The 6,006-nt window shown below is 44.0% G+C and overlaps 1 pseudogene; it reads right to left on the bottom strand.

The window, feature by feature from the left end:
* LOC105524738 overlaps window positions 1-6,006 on the bottom strand; it is a 27,967-nt pseudogene that overhangs the window by 9,661 nt on the left and 12,300 nt on the right.

Raw genomic sequence — 6,006 nt, 5'->3', positions numbered from 1 at the left:
CTCTTTTGATCTTTGGTGGTTTAAAGTCTGTTTTATCAGAGACTAGGATTGCAACCCCTGTTTTTGTTGTTGTTGTTGTTGTTCTCCATTTGCTTGGTAGATCTTCCTCCATCCATTTATTTTGAGCCTATGTGTATCTGTGCATGTGAGATGGGTCTCCTGAATACAGCAAACTGATGGGTCTTGACTCTTCATCCAATTTCCCAGTCTGTGTCTTTTAATTGGAGCATTTAGCCCATTTACATTTATGGTTTATATTGTTATGTGTGAATTTGATCCTGTCATTATGATATTAGATGGTTATTTTGCTCATTAATTGATGCAGTTTCTTCCTAGCATCAAAGGTCTTTACATTTTGGCATGTTTTTGCAGTGGCTGGTACCAGTTGTTACTTTCCATGTTTAGTGCTTCCTTCAGGAGCTCTTGCAGGGCAGGCCTTGTGGTGACAAAATCTCTAAGCATTTGCTCGTGTGTGAAGGATTTTATTTCTCCTTCACTTATGAAACTTAGTTTGGCTGGATAAGAAATTCTGGGTTCAAAATTCTTTTCTTTAAGAACGTTGGATATTGGCCCCCACACTCTTCTGGCTTGGAGAGTTTCTGCAGAGAGATCCGTTGTTAGTCTGATGGGTTTCCCTTTGTGGGTAATCCAACCTTTCTCTCTGGCTGCCCTTAACATTTTGCTCTTCATTTCAACTTTGGTGAATCTGACAATCATATGTCTTGGAGTTGCTCTTCTCGAGGTGTATCTTTGTGGCGTTCTCTGTATTTCCTGAATTTGAATGTTGGCCTGTCTTGCTAGGTTGGGGAAGTTCTCCTGGATAATATCCTGCAGAGTGTTTGCCATCTTGGTTCCATTCTCCCCATCACTTTCACGTACACCAATCACACGTAGATTTGGTCTTTTCACATAGTCCCATGTTTCTTGGAGGCTTTGTTTATTTCTTTTTACTCTTTTTTCTCTACACTTCTCTTCTTGCTCCATTTCATTCATTTGATCTTCAATCACTGATACCCTTTCTTCCATTTGATTGAGTCAGTTACTGAAGCTTGTGCATTGGTCATGCTGTTTTCATGTCATGGTTTTTATCTCTATCAGGTTGTTTAAGGACTTCTCTACATTGGTTATTCTTGTTAGCCATTCCGCTAATCTTTTTTCAAGGTTTTTAGTTTTTTGCGCTGGGTTCGTACTTCCTCCTTTAGCTCGGAGAAGTTTGATCATCTGAAGCCTTCTTCTCTCAGCTTGTCAAAGTCATTCTCCGTCCAGCTTTGTTCCATTGCTGGCAAGGAGCTGCATGCCTTTGGAAGGGGAGATGCCCTCTGATTTTTAGAATTTTCAGCTTTTCTGCTCTGTTTTTTCCCCATCTTTGTGGTTTTATCTACCTTTGGCATTTGGTGATGTTGACATACAGATGGGGTTTTGGTGTGGATGTCCTTTGTGTTTGTTAGTTTTCCTTCTAACAGTCAGGACCCTCAGCTGCAGGTCTGTTGGAGTTTGCTGGAGGTCCACTCCAGACCCTGTTTGCCTGGGTATCAGCAGCAGAGGCTTTAGAAGAGTGAATATTGCTGAACAGCAAATGTTGCTGCCTGATCATTCCTCTGGAAGCTTCGTCTCAGAGGTGTACTGGCCGTATGAGGTGTGAGGTGTCAGTCTGCCCCTAGTGGGAGATGTCTCCCAGTTAGGCTACTCGGGGATCAGGGACCCACTTGAGCAGGCAGTCTGTCCGTTCTCAGATCTCAAACTCCATGCTGAGAGAACCAGTACTCTCTTCAAAGCTGTCAGACAAGGACGTTTACATCTGCAGAGAGTTCTGCTGCCTTTTGTTTGGCTAGGCCCTGTTCCCAGAGGTGGAGTCTACAGAGACAGGCAGGCCTCCTTGGGCTGTGGTGGGCTCCACCCAGTTTGAGCTTCCTGGTCTCTTTGTTTACCTACTTAAGCCTCATCAATGGCAGGCACCCCTCCCCCAGCATTGCTGCCTCCTTGCAGTTAGATCTCAGACTGCTGTGCTAGCAATGAAGGAGGCTCTGTGGGCATGGGACCCTCCGAGTCAGGTGTGGGATATAATCTCCTGGTGTGCCATTTCCTAAGATCCTTGGTAAAGTGGAGTATTAGGGTGAGAGTGACCCAATTTTCCAGGTGTTGTGTATCACAGTTTCCCTTGGCTAGGAACGGGAATTCCCTTCCCCATTGCGTTTCCTGGGTGAAGCAATGCCTTGCCCTGCTTCAGCTCTCACTCTTTGGGCTGCACCCACTGCCCTGTACCCACTGTCTGACATGCCCCAGTGAGATGAACCCGGCACCTCGGTTGGAAATGCAGAAATCACTCGTCTTCTGTGTCACTCATGCTGGCAGCTGGAGGCTGGAGCTGTTCCTATTCAACCACATTGGCACCACGCTCCCATCATTTTTTGTATGTTTAGTAGAGACAGTGTTCACCATGTTGGCCAGGCTGGTCTCAAACTCCTCACCTCAAGTGATCTGCCCACCTCAGCCTCCCAAAGTGCTAGGATTACAGGTGTGAGCCACTGCACCTGGTTGACCTGCATGATCTAAGCACTACCCACCATACTTCATCTCCAACACTGAGGATTACATTAGAACATGAAATTTGGAGGGGACAATTATACAAACCATATCAATGTATCTATAGTGTTGGTTGGGTAAGGCGCTTAGGCTTTGATTCTGGATGAACACAGTGGTAGAGTCTTCATATAATTTCTTTGGCTATAATCAGTGTCAGTGTTGTCTGTGAGTTCCTCAGAGTACCACAGGCTTCAGGCTGTGGCTGTTGGTGGAGTATGTAGTGAGACTTGGTTTGGGATGGGTTTGCCAGGTGGTGGACCTACCCTCAGGCTCCACTGGTTGAGGTGATGGGCCAGGTGTGATAGTCCTTGGACTCCTCTGTGGTATATGTGGGCACCGGTGGTAGAAGATGTTTGTGAGCCAGTCACTGTGCCTTCATGTGTTTTGCCTGGGTGCTAACAATGGAAGCAGTTGACCTAGTAAGCAGATGTGTCCTTGGTCCTCTAGGTTTCCTGCATGGCATCAGTGATGGCAGTAGCAGCTGTGGGCCTACCCTCAGACCCCCAGGCAGCATGAATAGGCACCAGAATTGGCAGTACTGAAATTGGGGTGGGGCAGTCCTCAGGCCTCTAGGTGGCACATGAACCTGGGTGCTGGTGGTGGCAGGCTGGGCACATCCATCCTTAGAATCATGAAAGGTGTATGTAAATACTGGGATTGTTAGTGGGGCAGGTCCATCCCTAGACCCCTATATGATATGTGCAGGTGCCAATAGACTAGCTGGGCCTGTCTTCAGGCCCCTTAAAGGCATGCATAGATGCAGAGTTTGGTGTGTGGAGTGAGTCGTTCCCCAGGTTCCTGGACAGTGTCTTTGAGCACCAGCAGTATTGGCAGTGAGTAGAGTGGGTATGGTCAATAGAAGGCACTCTGGGTTGATCCACTGGCCACCAGCTGATGCATATTAGTGCTGGTGGCAACAGCAGGTGCAGGTCTGTAGTCAGGCTCCTCAATGGTGTGCCTAATTGCTAGGTGTTGCAGATGAGGCGTATCAATCCCTAGGCCTCTGCATGGCATTCACCACCCATTTTTCAGGCTTTAGGACACTGTGTGGTCTAGAGTGTTGGGAGCCCTTCTGCACTGCTGGGCCCAGTTGGTGTCACAATACTGCAGCCCTCTCTGTGAGCATGCAGAGATGTCAGAGGGTTTCCATGGATGCATAGGTAGCTGTTGGGCTTCAGGACAGAATGCAGTCTGGTTGGAAGTGGGCTTTTAAAATGATGACATGATGCAGCTGTTTGGGTTTCAGGGGTTGTTTAGGACCCAGTGCAAAGTCCCTCTCTGGAAAATGGCATTGCATGGACTCCAGGAATCACCCGATCCTTATATCAGTGCCTGTGAGGGCCAGTGGGCTCTTCTTGGCTAGCATTGCAGTAGTCCATTGTGGGAGTGTGGGCTGCTGGGCAGCTCTCTTTTATCTTTCCTTGCACTGGGAAGTTCTTCCTGGCTTTGAGGTAATCCTGGTCAGGCCAGTTGCTTCACTTTCTTCTCCTTCTGTACCTCACAGGTTCCCTGTCCATTCCCTACTACATTTGAATGTATACTCTGGGATGCTGCATTCCGTGTGTGATTTTTAACTCACTACTTTGTTCCTTTTTTGTGGAGGAGGTGAGTGATGGGTGCCTCTAGTCAGCCATAGTACCAATTCGGGTCTTATCATGGTTTGAATTTGTATTTCCCTGATAAATAGCAATGTTGAGATTGTAAAAACAAACCTGTTGACCATTTATGGTTTTTCTTAATAGTTGGAGTATCACTCTGTCCCCCAGGCTGGAGTGCAGTGGTGTGATCTCAGGTAGCAACCTCCGCCTCCGAGGTTCAAGTGATTCTCCTGCCTCAGCCTCCCTAGTAGTTGGGACTACAGGCATGCCCCAAAACACCCGGCTAATTCTTGTATTTGTAGTAGAGACAGGGTTTCACCATATTGGCCAGGCTGGTCTTGAACTCCTGACCCCGTGACCTGCCCGCCTCAGCCTCCCAAAGTGTTGGGATTACAGGCCTAAGCTACCGCGCCTGGCCTATCATTTTTTATCTATTCATATTTTCTATTTCTTCATGATTTAATACTGGTAGGTTATATGTTTCTAAGAATATATTCATTTTCGCTGGTTACCCAATTTGCTAGTGCATGATTGTTCATAGTAGTATCACAAGAACCTTTGTATTTCTGTTCACACTTGTAATATCTCTGTTACTTATGATTTTATTTATTTGTGTGCTCTCTTTTTCAATGGTTTCAGTCAAAGTTTTGTTGATTTTCTTTATCTTTTCAAAAAACAAACTCATGGTTTTGCTGATCTGATTGTGTATGATTTTTCTAGTCTGTAACTATATGTGTTTTGCTTTTTGTTATTTTATTTCTTCTACTAAATTACTTTAATCTGGCCTTTTCCCCAAGTTATTTGAGATGTTGTTTATGTGATATTATTTTTTCTTAATGTGGTTCCCCATAAGTTATGGAATGTTTTGATTTCCGTTTTGTTATCTACTGTAACCACATTTTTTTTTTTTTGAGATGGAGTCTCACTGTATTGCCCAGGCTTGAGTGCAGTAGTGTGATCATGGCTCACTGCAAGCTCCACCTCCTGGGTTCATGCCATTCTCCAGCCTCAGCCCCCCGAGTAACTGGGACTACAGGTGCCTGCCACCACACCCAGCTACTTTTTTGTATTTTTGGTAGAGATGGGGTTTCACCATGTTAGCCAGGATGGTCTCGATCTCCTGACCTCGTGATCCACCCACCTTGGCCTCCCAAAGTGTTGGGATTACAGGCGTGAGCCACTGCATCTGGCCTCCTGTGACCACTTTTGAATGTGTATTCTGCTGCCATTGGGTGGAATGATCTGATATATTGATAAATCTGTTACACTCACTTGGTTTAGTGTTCAAGTCCAACATTTTCTTATGATTTTCTATTTGAATGATGTATTAAATTATGTTTTTTAAAAATTTATTTAGCCATTGTATGTCCTTTGATTAGAGCACTTAATGCATTTACATTCAACTTAATTATTCATATGTAAAAAGTATCCTGTTCCATTTTGTTGTTTTTTGGTTTTGCTAATCTTTTGCTCTTTTTTTCTCTGTTGCTGTCTTCCTTTGTGATTAGGTGATTTTCTGTAGTCTTATGCTTTGATTTATTACTTTTTATCTTTTGTATATGTACTACAGGTTTTTGCTTTGTGAGTATCATAAGGTTTATATAAAACAACTTACAACAGTCTATTTTAAGCTGATAACAAAATAAATTTGATCACATAAAAAATTCAACACCTTTACTTCACATTTAAAAATTTAACACTTTTGATGTCTGTGTGTGTTCGTATATATATATATATATATCTACTTTTAGATCATCTATCCATTAACAGTTAATCCATAATTGAAGCTATTATTTTTAATAGTTTAATTTTTTTTTTTATTATA

Source organism: Colobus angolensis, unplaced genomic scaffold, assembly GCF_000951035.1.
Source record: "Colobus angolensis palliatus isolate OR3802 unplaced genomic scaffold, Cang.pa_1.0 Scaffold505, whole genome shotgun sequence".
In the NCBI taxonomy this organism is placed as follows: Eukaryota; Metazoa; Chordata; class Mammalia; order Primates; family Cercopithecidae; genus Colobus; species Colobus angolensis.
Note: the sequence above shows the minus strand (reverse complement) of the source record. Positions and strands in the feature narration are given on the sequence as shown.